The following is a 14,053-nucleotide window of genomic DNA, read 5'->3' as shown; positions in this document are numbered from 1 at the left end:
GGACGTGTATACACGTCCAGATAGGATGCACATTCCTGCACCAGGACTAGTAAACACATCCATGGTTCTCGTGGGTGCTGCCCAGTGCACCTAAGAGATCGCAGCAGGGACCCAGCTGAAACACACAGCTGGGACCCTCCCGCACTTCCAGGACCAAAGTAAACTTTGGTTCCGGCAGTTTGACCCTTACAGCTGCAGTTGGAAGTGACCGCGGGCTGTGTTTTGACAGAGGGAGGGAAGAAAACTTTAGGTCCTGGCAATTAAAACCCTTACAGCTGCGGTCAGAAGCGACCGTGAGCTGTAAAGAGTTTTGACAGAGGAAGGGGGCTCCCTCTGTCTCTCTCCTGTAGCACCCTGCAATGATCGTGGGGTACTGCATGTTACCTGGGCAGCCGGGGGTCTTTACAAGGACCCCCAGGTCTGCCCCGGTTATTGCCTGTCAGGACGTGTCGGTGTAAAACTAGCAGGCAGCATATAACTGCAATGCTTTGGAATTCTAAGTATTCCAAAGCATTAAAAAAAGTGTAAAAAAATAAATAATAATATTAAAAATATGTAAACGTGTAAAAAAAAATAATGTAAAAAAGTGTCAAAATAAAAACTAAAAATACATTTATTAAATAAATATAATGAAAAATAAAAATGTATAATTGTGTAGGATCACACGGCGCACATCCGCAGCATATTACATGCTGCGGATGCCCGTCAGCAGTCACAATAATAAGCTCCCTGCTGTGGCTGGGTAGCTTTGTGTGTCCACTCATAGCGGTGGATTTCCCGTCAGCTGTCATGAGCGGACACGCTGAGCAGTGATCTCGCCCTTGTGATTGCCAGGGGATTCCGCGGTGTGAAATATGCTGCGGATGCTCTCTATGTGACCTACACTTCATCCCGTTCATACTGCGTTTCCGCAGTGTTAGAGGTATCCGTCAGCATCATGTCAAAAAAAATGATGCTGATGTATTCTGTAGCAGCTCGATTCATTTCTGAATGAGACTGTATACATTGGCATCCCTTTTATGACATGACAACGGACACCTATACTGCAGAAATGCAGTATGAATGGGGACTACCGTATATACTCGAGTATAAGCCGGCCCGAATATAGGCCGAGGCCCCTTATTTCACCCCAAAAACCCAGGAAAAGTTATTGACTCGACTATAAGCCTAGGGTGGGAAATACATCATCCCCCCCCCCTGTCATCATCCAGACCCCCGTCATCATCCCCCCTTCATCATCATCCCCCCCTTCATCATTACCCTGTCATCATCCCACACCACCCCCTTCATCATCACCGCTTGTCAATGTCTGATTTAACAGTGGTCTTCAACCTGCGGACCTCCAGATGTTCCAAAACTACAATTCCCAGCATGCCCGTACAGCCATCGGCTGTCCGGGCATGCTGGGAGTTGTAGTTTTGAAACATCTGGAGGTCCGCAGGTTGAAGACCACTGCCCGGGCCTTCGTCATCATCCAGCCCCCCTCCCCCCTTTAGTTTTGTACTCACCTCCGCTCGGCAGGACGTTCGGGTGAGCTGTGGGCTGTTCGGGTGAGACGTGAACGTCCCTGTGCGTTGTCATCAAGGCAACATCATTATTCCGGGGCCAGGCACAAAGCGCGGAGAAGAGACCCACCCGGTGAATATGGACAGTCCGGAATGAATATCCCTCCCCACCGGACGGTCCTGCAGCACCGATGGCCCGGACCAGCTCACCCGAACATCCCGCCGAGCGGAGGGGAGTACAAAACTAAAGGGGGGGGGGGGGGGCTGGATGATGACGAAGGCCCGGGCATGCTGGGAGTTGTAGTTTTGAAACATCTGGAGGTCCGCAGGTTGAAGACCACTGAGGGCGGAGAGTTCACTCGAGTATAAGCCGAGGGGGGGGGGGGGGGGGGTGTTTCAGCACGAAAAATTGTGCTGAAAAGCTCGGCTTATACTCGAGTATATATACGGTATTACCCAACCCCCTCCCTCCCTTCAAGATTTCCCCTTAAGGGCGGAACAATTTTTTACCTTAATGACTAGGCTTTTTTTTTTTTTTTTTTTTTTTTGACATGTGTCCCTTAAAATGGTAATAACTTTAGAAGCTTTTTCTGAGCAGAGCGATTCTGATATCCTTTTTTCATGACATATTGTACCGTATATCCCGGCGTATAAGACTACTTTTTAACCCCGAATTTTCTTCTGAAAAGTCGGGGGTCGTCTTATACGCCGGGTATTGGGGTCCGGCATAGGAATACTTACGATTATCGTGCCGGCTCCTGTGTGCGGCTGCATGCGGGGGCCGGCCAGAGCATGTACAAACTAATAACTGTATATTTAAAAACCAGGGTGCCTCCAGCTGTTGTGAAACTACAACTCCCAGCATCCCCGGACCGGCAAAGGCTGTCCGGGCATGCTGGTAGTTGTAGTTTCACAACAGCTGGAGGCACCCTGGTTTTTAGTATTCATGAATTAGTTTTTACATGCTCTGGCCGGCCCCCGCCTGCAGCCGCACACAGGAGCCGGCACGATAATCATAAGTATTCCTAAAATCTTTTTGGGACATAAGGATGTCCACAGGTCACTTACCATTCTCCGCCCGCCGCGCGTCCTCCTCCGGTCCTCCTGCGCTTCTCCACCGCTCTATGGTTGTACGCACGGGACGTCAGTGACGTCCCGTGCGTATAACCATAGAGGCGCAGGAGGACCGGAGGAGGACGAGCACGGCCGGGGCCTGGTGAGTGACCGGCGGCGCGTCATCTACAGTGTTCCGATCACCTCTCCTCTGGTCCCTGGTCCATAGGCCATAGCAGTAGATTGTGACCCCGGGCCGGAGGAGCGGTGACCGGAACACTGTGGGGGGCAGTACACAGACATACAGCCTCCAGCCATACACTCTATATGGCTGGAAGTTGTATGTCTGTGGGGGGAGCTGCCTACTATTGTGGGGGGGGGGGTTCCTACTATTGTGGGGGGGGGGAGAGCTGCCTACTATTGTGGGGGGGGGAGCTGCCTACTATTGTGGGGGGGAGCTGCCTACTATTGTGGGGGGGGGGAGCTGCCTACTATTGTGGGGGGGGAAGCTGCCTACTATTCTGGGGGGGGGAGAGCTGCCTACTATTGTGGGGGGGGGAGTTGCCGACCTAATGTGGGGGGGGGGAGCTGCCGACCTAATGTGGGGGGGGGGGAGCTGCCGACCTAATGTGGGGCAACATGCTGCCGACCTAATGTGGGGCAACATGCTGCCGACCTAATGTGGGGCAACATGCTGCCGACCTAATGTGGGGCAACATGCTGCCGACCTAATGTGGGGTATAAGGTACTGTACTATAAGGTACTGTACATCGCGGTAGAAGAGGTAATCTTATACGGCAAGTATATCCCAAACTCTATATTTTAACTGTAAAAGTTGGGGGTCGTCTTATACGCCCAGTCGTCTTATACGCCGGCATATACGGTACTTTATATAAGTGGTGCATTTTTGCTGACACATGCAGCAATTTTTGTGAAAAACTGGAACACTTCTGGCATTTAAAAATTTTTTTTTTATGGTTTACACTGTGCAGTAAAAGTGATGTTATATTTATTCTGTGGGTCAGTACGATTATGGCGATACCCATTTTATCTAGCTTTCTATGTTTTTTATATTTTTTGCGGGATGAGCTGTACTTTTCATTAGTATCATTTTTGCAATACGTGCTACGTTTTGATCTTTTTTACTTTGCTATTTGTACCAAAATTGGCGAATTTTTCGCTTTTTTTTTTTTACATCGTTCACCGTACGGGATACTTTACATTACAGTTTAATAGTACATGTCATTACGGACATGGCAATACTTATTATGTACATGATTTGTGTTTTTGATCTTTTTTTTTTTCACTTCATACTTTTATTGAAGAACTTTTTATAAAATTTTTACACTGCAGCACAGTATGACCCGATCAGCTGCATCTGGATGTGGCTGGATCTCACAGGCTTCCTCAGCAGGCAGACAGGAGGTCATTATCTGACCTCCTATTGCCATAGCAACCAACGTAACGATCGTATCGCGGCACCTCCATTGGTGAAAAGGGGAGACCTGTCAACACCATAGATGCCGTGATCAGGATTGATCACGGCATCTATGGGGTTAATGCTGCCCGGACCAGCGCGATCGCGGCTCCGGCAGCTGTGGCAGGACTCCGGCTATGATTAACAGCTGGGTCCCGCCGCCGATCTCCTGCGCTACCCGCGGCAGTGCAGGAGATCGCTAAGAGGTACGCATACGTTCCAGTGCGCGAACGTGTTGGATGCTGGGATGTATGCATACATCCCATAGCGGGAAGGGGTTAATCCATCCAGTGACGGATATATTGGCCATGAGCGGTTGCTTATTCCCATGTACTCATACTTATATACATACCTGCAGTCTGGGGCTTAGTCCCTTTGAAGATCCTCTTCTGTCTTCTCTTAATTGCACGCTGGAGGCAGCCCCTCCGGCTGGATTTGAATATTCATGATAGCTGGTCACTTGAGCACTCAGTAGGCACATGTGCTCACGTGACCAGCAACCATTAATATCCAAATCCAGCCAGTGGCACGCCTCAAGTGCGCAATTCAGAGAAGACAGTAGAAGATTTTCAGAGAGACCGGGCACCGTACTGCAGGTATGTATATAAGTCAGAGACCATGCATCAGTCTCCTGTTCACCCGCTAGTGGGGGTTAACGTGAAACTGTTTTCCTTTAACAGGTTAAAACAATGTAAATAAACATATGTTATATCAACGCTTGCATAAATGTCCAAACTATTAATATATAACGTTAATTAAACTGCATGGTTAATAGCATACACGTTAAAAAAAGAAAAACTAATACCAGCATTGGGCATTTTTGGTCACTTCATATACCAGAAGAAAATCAGAAAGTCCCTCAAAAACAAAAAGGGTACTGATAAAAACTACAGAATTGATACGCAATAAATTATCCCATATGCATCCATGTATACGGAAAAATTATTTTTTTTTTGTAAAAAATAAAATAGTAAAGTAGGTAAGTAAATTAAAACAAAACTTTTATGTACTGGGAATCACTTTAATTGTACGGACCTACAGAATAAGGATAATGTGTCATTGTTACCAAAAAGTGCTCTGCGTAGAAACAGAAGCCTCCAAAATTACAAAATCATTTTTTTTTTCATCCCCAAATATTTTTTTGTTTCACCATAGATTTAGTGGTGAAATGATTGATGTCATTACAAAGTACAATTGGTGGTGCAAAAAACAAGCCTCAGATGGGTATGTAGGTGAAAAATGTAAAGCGTTATGGCTTTTAGAAGGGGAGGAGGGTCAGAAATAAAAGAAAACCAATATGGATAAATAATAACATTAAAGGGGCAATAAATTACAAAAATAAAGCATTTAAAATACTAAAACAGGACAGCAGCGAAGAAGCATTAAAAAGCTATAGAGAAAAATGTAAAATACGTAAAAAAACTGATAAAATCTGCAAAAATAAATACAGAAAGACTCATTGCCAAAGAGAGTAAAGCTAACCCCAAAATGTTCTTTAACTATATTAATAGCAAAAAGGTCAAAAATGAAAGTGTGGGCCCCTTAAAAAATGATGAGGAAGAAATTATAAACGGGGATCAGGAAAAAGCAAATATATTAAACAAATTCTTCTCCACTGTATTCACCAAGGAAAATGAAATGCCAGGTGAAATACAGCGAGATAAGGTAAACTCCCCAGTACAGGTCACCTGTCTAACCCAGGAAGAAGTACAGTGCCGCCTACAAAAAATCTAAACAAACAAATCACCAGGTCCGGATGGCATTCACCCCCGTGTTCTAAAGGAATTAAGTAATGTTATAGACAGAGCCCTATTTTTAATATTCCGGGACTCTATAGCAACAGGGACTGTTCCCCTGGACTGGCGCATAGCAAATGTGGTACCAATATTTTAAAAGGGAACAAAAGGTGACTCCGGGAATTATAGACCTGTTAGTTTAACCGCTGTTGTATGTAAATTGTTTGAGGGTTTTCTAAGAGACGCTATTTTGGAATATCTTGATACAAATAAATGTATGACTCCATATCAGCATGGCTTTATGAGGGATCGGTCCTGTCAAACTAACATGATCAGCTTTTATGAGGAGGTGAGCTCCAGACTGGACCAGGGGGAATTGCTGGATGTCGTATATCTGGATTTTTCCAAAGCATTTGATACAGTGCCACATAAAAGGTTCGTACATAAAATGAGAAGGATCGGGCTGGGGGACAATGTGTGTAAGTGGGTAAGTAACTGGTCAGTGATAGGAAACAGAGGGTGGTTATTAATGGTACTTATTCTGATTGGGTGACTGTTACTAGTGGGGTACCACAGGGGTCCGTCTTGGGTCCTGTTCTGTTTAATATATTTATTAATGACCTTGTAGAGGGGTTGGATAGTAAAATAACAATCTTTGCAGATGATACTAAACTCTGTAAAGCGGTAAACACTATAGAGGACAAATGGATCTGGATAGGTTGGAGGTTTGGGCTGGGAAGTGGCAAATGAGGTTCAACACTGATAAATGTAAGGTAATGCACATGGGGAAGAAAAATCTGGGCTGGGATTATGTATTAAATGGGAGAACACTTGGGACGACTGTCATAGAAAAGGACTTAGGAGTCTTAGTTAACAGTAAATTTAGCTGTAGTGACCAGTGTCGGGCAGCTGCTGCCAAGGCTAATAAAATCATGGGGGGCATCAATAGGGGCATAGATGCCCATGACAAGGAAATAATTCTACCGCTGTACAAATCACTAGTCAGACCACACATAGAATACTGTGTACAGTACTGGACACCAGTGTACAAGAAAGATATAACTATGTATAACAGAGATCTCTCCCATGATCTATTTATACCCAGGACTGTATCTATAACAAGGGGGTATCCTCTACGTTTAGAGGAAAGAATGTTTCTACACCAGCACAGACAGGGGTTCTTTACAGTAAGAGCAGTGAGACTGTGGAATTCTCTCCCGGAGGAGGTGGTCATGGTGAACTCTGTAAAAGAGTTCAAAACGGGTCTGGATGCATTTTTGGAGAGTAATAACATCGCTGGTTATGTATACTAGATTTATAGGGACAGAAGGTTGATCCAGGGATCTATTCTAATGCCATATTTGGAGTCGGGAAGGAATTTTTACCTCTAGTATGAGGGTTTTGCCTTCCCCTGGATCAACTCAGTAGGGACTCAGTAGGGATATAGGTTGAACTTGATGGACTCTGGTCTTTTTTCAACCTCATGAACTATGTTACTATGTAGGAGGAAAAAACGAACGTGCAAAAATAAAAACCTGAGTCCTTAAAGGGTTATGGAGGCTATGCGCACGCATATGAGGGGGCAATATGTGTGTATGGGGGCACAAACTGGACAATATTGATGGGAAGTTTGTATAGAGGTGGGGATGGTGCTGGGGAAAAGAACCTAAAATGTGTGTCTGTAAGATTCTGCAAGTCATAACTGGGAGAACTCTTCATTGAGATCCAAGCCAGATGGAGAACAAAAGGAAGAATGAACAACTAGGGAGGGTGATTCTGGGGTCTGTCTATGAATTATGCGGGGGGGCGGCGATATGGGGGGGTTCTTACTGGGGTTTGTATTAAGCAGAGGGGGTAATACTAGAGTCTGTATTATGCAGGTCTCGACTAAAATGCTAATCTGTGCTAATAAAAAACTTTAATGGCAGTTGTGTTTTATCTGCTCCCTCTGTATTGTCCTCACTGTAAGGTCCTGACAGCAAGGACAACATAAAGGGAAAATTCTGGGGGAAAAAACCCTACCCAGTGACATGCCACACCCCCACAAACCCTACTGTACTTCTTCAGACCCCTCTGTCCACCCTTTACCCCTCTGTACTCCACCAGACCCCTCTTTGCATTCCTGACCTCTCTGTAATTCGCCAGACCCCTCTGTCCATCCGTGACCCCTCTGTCCTCTACCAGACCCTTTTGTCCAACTCTGACCTCTCTGGACACCTCCAGACCCCTATGTTCTCCACCAGACCCCACTGTCCATCCTTGACCTCTCTGTTTTCTTTTAGACCCCTCTGTCCATCCTTGACCCCTCTGTTCTTCTCCAGACCTCTCTGTTTTTCAAACATTACATTACTTATCTTGAGTTATATCCTGTAGTACACCCCAGAGCTGTACTCACTATTCTGCTGGTGCAGTCACTGTGTACGTACATTACATTACTTATCCTGTACTAATCCTGACTTATAGCCTGTATTATACTCCAGAGCTGCACTCACTATTCTGCTGGTGGGGTCACTGTGTACATACATTAGATTACTTATCCTGTACTGACCCGGGGTATTTTCTGTATTAGGGTGCATTCACACCACGTTTTTGCAATACAGTTCAATGTAAAAACCGCATGGAACCGTATTGAAAACCGTATGCATTCACTCTCCATTGAAAACCATATGCCAAAAGATGCATCAGGTTGTGTCCGTTTTGCATCCTGTAAGGTTTTGTCAGCTTTTTTCCCGTAGACCACAGTTTTTGGTCCAGGTGAAAAACTGTATTAAACCGTATACTTTTTTTTTAACAGTGTCAATGGGAACCGTACAGAACTGCGTGTGCATACAGTTCCATCCAGTTTTCACCATACGGTTTTTGACTTTGCACAGTTTTTTTTCTTGGAATTTCAATCAAACAAGTGAAACGTTATTCATAATGGAGTGAAAAGTTTAAAACGTATACTTTTTATTTTATTTTTTTAAATGGATGCAACCGGACATCATTTTTTAAACCGTATTTGTACACACATTTTGATGCAGTTTAGTCCGGTTTTGAGTAATCGGTTTTTCATCAGAAACCTGAGACGGGAACTGTATTGCGAAAACATGGTGTGAATACACCCTTATACTATTCACTATTTTGCTGGAGGAATCACAAGGAGGGTGAGAGAGTCTGCAGCGAGCACCAATTTGGAGGTATCACTATTAGATAAAAGTGTAACTTTGTTGTAGAATAGTGTGACACTCAGGACATGGCTGCTATACACTGATTGACAGTAATATGTATGGTGATAATATTCCTCCTTGTATACTGGTATTATTGGTAATACTGGTCTCATTATACAGGATTTGATCAGTAACAGTATGATGATAATATGTATGGTGATAATATTCCTCCTTGTATACTGGTATTATTGGTAATATTGGTCTCAGTATACAGGATTTGGTCAGTAACAGTATGATGGTAATATGTATGGTGATAATATTCCTCCTTGTATACTGGTATTATTGGTAATACTGGTCTCAGTATACAGGATTTGGCCAGTAACAGTATTATGGTTATATGTATGGTAATAATTAGGGTAAGTCATCAATTGTTATCTAGTATGTGTACTATTTTTGAGCAGAAAAGTTGCGTTTGATGTTACCTTCCTGCGCCAAATTCATCAAAAGTCGCACGCCACTTGATGAATTTAGCGGCTCCTATGCCCATGGTACCCACTTAGACTGCTTTACAGGGCTAAAGTAAATGAGTTTAGGCCTCTGCAACTTTTTTGCAACTTTTAGAGAAAAGTCGCACAAAATGAATCAGTGCCTACTGCATAAAACTAGTCTAAAGCACTGCAAATGGTGGTTCACTTTCAAATATGATCAAAAGCAAAAGTCGCATGGAAAGTGACCTGAGACTTTTTGTGTGACAACTTTAGACTGAAAATGGTTCTAAATAGCTTGATTAATTCCCCTCAATATTTCTCCTTGTATTATTGTTAATTGTATTATTGGTAATATTGGTCTCAATATAGAGATATATAAAAAATGTTTTCGTTATGTGCTCTGTTATACCCAACTATGATTGACATTTGGCCCCTCACTTTTGTGGCTCCGCCTTCACATAACCACACCCATGACTAAAATGGGCTGCTTAGTCTAAAATGCACTGACCTATTATTGGTCCCAGTCTGGCCCTGGACTCCAGGCCTACATGAGTCCGAACTCTATAAGAGACTTGTGGCTGGGACATGTAGGGAGAACCCTAGTGGGTTTTCAAAATGAAAATACACATAGAATTAAAAAATAATAATAATAATTAAATACATGAAATTAGAAAGTTGTTTGGAATACAGTAATATACAAAATATCAAAGGTTTTTTTGATGACAGGTACTCTAAGAAAATGGGTGGGATAAATAATCAAATCCCCATAATAACAAATCAGGATGCTATGGATAATATATGTGGATTTGGAGGAATTAACAGAGGCTATTTTACAAGACCCAATTACAACAGATTTAAAACCTAGATCTACCTTCTACCCTACAGGGAGCAAGGGCCTGTACGTGGAGACTTTTTATAATAGCATTTTTTCAGTTTTAACCCCTTAAGGACTGAGCCCTTTTTCGCAATTATGACCACCGTCACTTTATGAATTAATAACGCGAAAAAGCTTTTACCGAATATTCTGATTCTGAGATTGTTTTTTTTCGTGACATATTCTACTTTATTTTCGTGGTAAATTTTCGGCATTAATTGCATCCTTTTTTAGTGAAAAATCCCAAAATTTCATGAAAATTTTGAACGTTTTGCATTTTTCTAGCTTTGAAGCTCTCTACTTGTAAGGAAAATGGATATTTAAAAAAAAAAAAATTTTCTTCACAAATACAATATGTCCACTTTATGTTGGCATCATAAAATGGACATATTTTAGCTTTTTGAAAAAATTTGAGGCCTTTAAAGTAGAGCAGCAATTTTCAAAAATTTCATGAAAATTGCTAAATCTGAAGGGACAGATGTTACGGAACTACAACTCCCAGCATGCCCAGACAGCCTTTTGCTGTCTGGGCATGCTGGGAGTTGCAGTTTGGCCTTCCTTGTGGTTGCCACAGTAAAGATCGATTTACTTTCACTTTCAATTCCCCCCCCCCCCCCACACTGTCGATTCCCTACCTGTTCCAGCAGGCTCCAGCGAAGATCCCAGGTCCCCAGGCATCTTCTCCTGCAAGTACGGCCTCCATCTTCTTCCCAGATCCCCTCGACATCCAGGGGCGGGCAGAACGGGGGGTTGCCATGGCAACCCCCTGTCCTGCGCTGCCATTGGTCAGAACTCCGTTCTGAGTAATGGCAGGGGATAGGAGGGGATCGCAGCTTTGCGACCTCACTCCTATCCCTTAGGCTGATCGGGGCTGTTGCTGACAGCTCCGATCAGCCCTATTTTCCGGGTGATCGGGTCACCAGAGACCCGATCAGCCCGGAATTGGAGAAAATCGCATTTCTGAATTGACATGCAATTTTCTCCGATTGCCTACATGGGGGGTCTCAGGACCCCCTGGGCGATGTGCTGGGGTGCCTGCTGAATGATTTCAGCAGGCATCCGGCTCCGGTCCCCAACCGGCTAGCAGTGGGGACCATATTTCCCACGGGCGTATGGATACGCCCTCGGTCCTTAAGGACTCAGAATGCAGGGCGTATCCATACGCCCTGTGTCCTGAAGAGGTTAAAAAATCTAAGCAAAGAAAAATATGTTTACAAAAGGAATTTCAGTAGAGCTCAAAAGGCAACCCTGAAAAACTTGATGGAAAATGAGAGCATGGTAATTAAACCAACAGACAAGGGGGCGGTCTGATTCTTATGGACTATGAATATTATCATGAAGAAGCCTGTAGAATACTTTTGGACAGCAAATATTATTGTACACTTGGGAAGGATCCCACTAAAGAATATAATACATTTAATTTATTACATTTTATTGACCAAGCCTTACAAGACCCTTGTATTCTAAAAACAGAAAGGAATTTTATAATCAATCAGAATCTGGAGATGGCGTATTTTTATTTCTTACCCAAGATCCATAAGAACACAATAGGGACCCTAATGTTCTGAATGTCACACCATAGAGAGTATTGAAATTTATTTTAAATTATTAGCCCACAAGGAAATGTTCTGGATATTTAGGATGGGAACTCTACCCCCACAGGGTTTAAATGAAACTTTAGGGCAGACTTTTTAGTGCCACTTTGTCACGTTACCTTTTAGTACTGACCATGTATTATTTACATTTGTACATTTATAATTATAATAATTTTTGATAATGACTTACTTTAAATAATGTTGTTTGGATATCTAATGATGTGTTGGCAAAATACATTTGAGCCATACACTATTCAATATATTTTATTGTTTTATATATTATTCAATATATGTATGGTAAATATATGTTGTATAGTAAGTGCATTAGCATAATTCTATATTATTTTAGTTTTCCCTTGGTATTTCCCCTCTTTTTGCCTTCGATCCACTTTGAACCTATTCTTGTGGAGCGCATATTTTTGTTTGCATTCCACAGTGAATACAGGTCATGTGACGTTGTGTTCCATCTGATGAACTCCTGAGTGCTGGTTGCTGTTTTTATTTTTATTTTTTTTGCATTGTACAGTACAAAAAATTATAAAAAAGTTTTTAGAAAATACATAAAAATCTGCCTCCTTTTCCGATTTTACAAATCAAAATACATAAAAAAACAACATACAACCTATTTGTTATCACCACACGCAGAATTGCCTGGAATATTAACATGTCATTAACATGTTGTCATCTCATTTATGATCCCTCTCTGTAAATGGAATAAACGTAAAAAAAAAATACTAAACGTCAGAATTGCGCATGTTTGGTTACATCATATATATATATATATATAAAGAACAGATTTGCTGCAGCACACAGAGTAGTGACAAGTGGTTTATTTCATTCCAATTGCTACGTTTCAACCGCACATGCGGCCTTTTTCAAGCACAAGTGAACAGTGACCATAGAACAAGTTATATATGGTGTTCAATAAAACATCAATTACATAATTAAGTGTTACAAATGTATAAAAAAAACTTACAATAAAAGTGTACAGGAGATACAGTACATATGGTATCATAATTAGGTGGGCATATAATATATGTACCCATAAAGTGCATAACAGTGTATATAGAATATACATATAAAGTGCATAATAGGTTAAATAGTGCACCAGGTGAAAAATAATTAATCAAACAAATGCAGGAAGGAGAGTAGGCGGAATCTCGAGGCACTCACCCAATCAGAAAGAAGAACGTATAGATATCCTATAGACATCATCACACCCGCATAAAAAGCAGCGTGGTATAATGTATGTACAGCGGCATTGCGACACAGCAGCAGCGCGCGCTTGTCGCTGTACTTCCGGGAATAGGGCGGCAGCCAATGGGATAACGCCACATGATCAAAAGAAGGATGACGCCCCATAGAGTCACGTGACTAGAGAGATGTTCAAGTGACATACACGGACGCGCCTGCGCACAGTAAAGAGAGAAGAGCCTAAATCTAGTAAGTAAACAGGCGCCATCTTGTAAATGGGCAAAAGTAAGGGCAAAATATAATTACTAAAAAATAAAAAAATAAATAAAATGTGGAGGGATGATATAAGTTATATGTAAAATGAAGGGGGTCAGCGCTATAAATGCAGACATAGTAAAGCAACAGTCATTCCTGCACATAAGCCCAAAATATCCCGTGGGACTAATACTCCCAGCACACCTCGTCATCTACTTACATGGCGACAAATGTGTCACCCGTCGGACCCCCCCAGGTCAACTTAATGTACCGCAGGACAGTCCAACAGGTGGGAGAGAGTACCACACCTGGGACAATAGCAATCTTAAGGGCAGTGCAAATGCAGAATCAGTCATGGAGGTGTGGAGGCAGTCAGGTCCACCATCACTGGTGTATTATCCCCTCACAAGGTTGATTTTGTTATTACATTGATTAATTTAATTTTACGCAACAACTATTTTTTGTTCAATGATGTTTATTATTTACAAACCTCGGGCACGGCCATGGGCACGAATGTGGCACCCACGTATGCCAACGTGTACATGGCCGTGCTCGAGGAACAGTTCGTCTATGTATCCCACCATTCCAGCTTTTTGCTGGGGTGGTGGAGATACATAGACGACATTTTTTTGATTTGGACTGGTTCTGATCTTGAGTTACAGGCTTTTTTTGATTATTTGAATTCTATTTCCCCCCATATCAAATTTACTCTTACCTCCTCAACCTC

The 14,053-nt window shown here is 42.6% G+C and overlaps 1 protein-coding gene across 3 annotated transcripts in view; it reads right to left on the bottom strand.

Moving 5' to 3' along the window:
• The window catches only part of LOC130294084 (sulfotransferase 2B1-like), a 110,906-nt gene that overhangs the window by 49,442 nt on the left and 47,411 nt on the right, over positions 1-14,053 (bottom strand). Inside the window, exon 1 of one of the 3 annotated variants that reach the window (XM_056543504.1) lies at positions 9,917-9,935. The exons of the other annotated variants lie outside the window; for them this stretch is intronic. The gene's annotated coding sequence lies outside the window, so the exon portion shown is untranslated. Of the gene's footprint in view, positions 1-9,916; positions 9,936-14,053 lie in introns of those variants that run through there. 3 annotated transcript variants of the gene reach the window in all.

The sequence above is a fragment of the Hyla sarda genome, chromosome 10 (genome assembly GCF_029499605.1).
Source record: "Hyla sarda isolate aHylSar1 chromosome 10, aHylSar1.hap1, whole genome shotgun sequence".
Taxonomy (NCBI): domain Eukaryota; kingdom Metazoa; phylum Chordata; class Amphibia; order Anura; family Hylidae; genus Hyla; species Hyla sarda.
The sequence above is the reverse complement of the archived record's forward strand: the minus strand, read 5'-3'. Positions and strand labels throughout refer to the sequence as shown.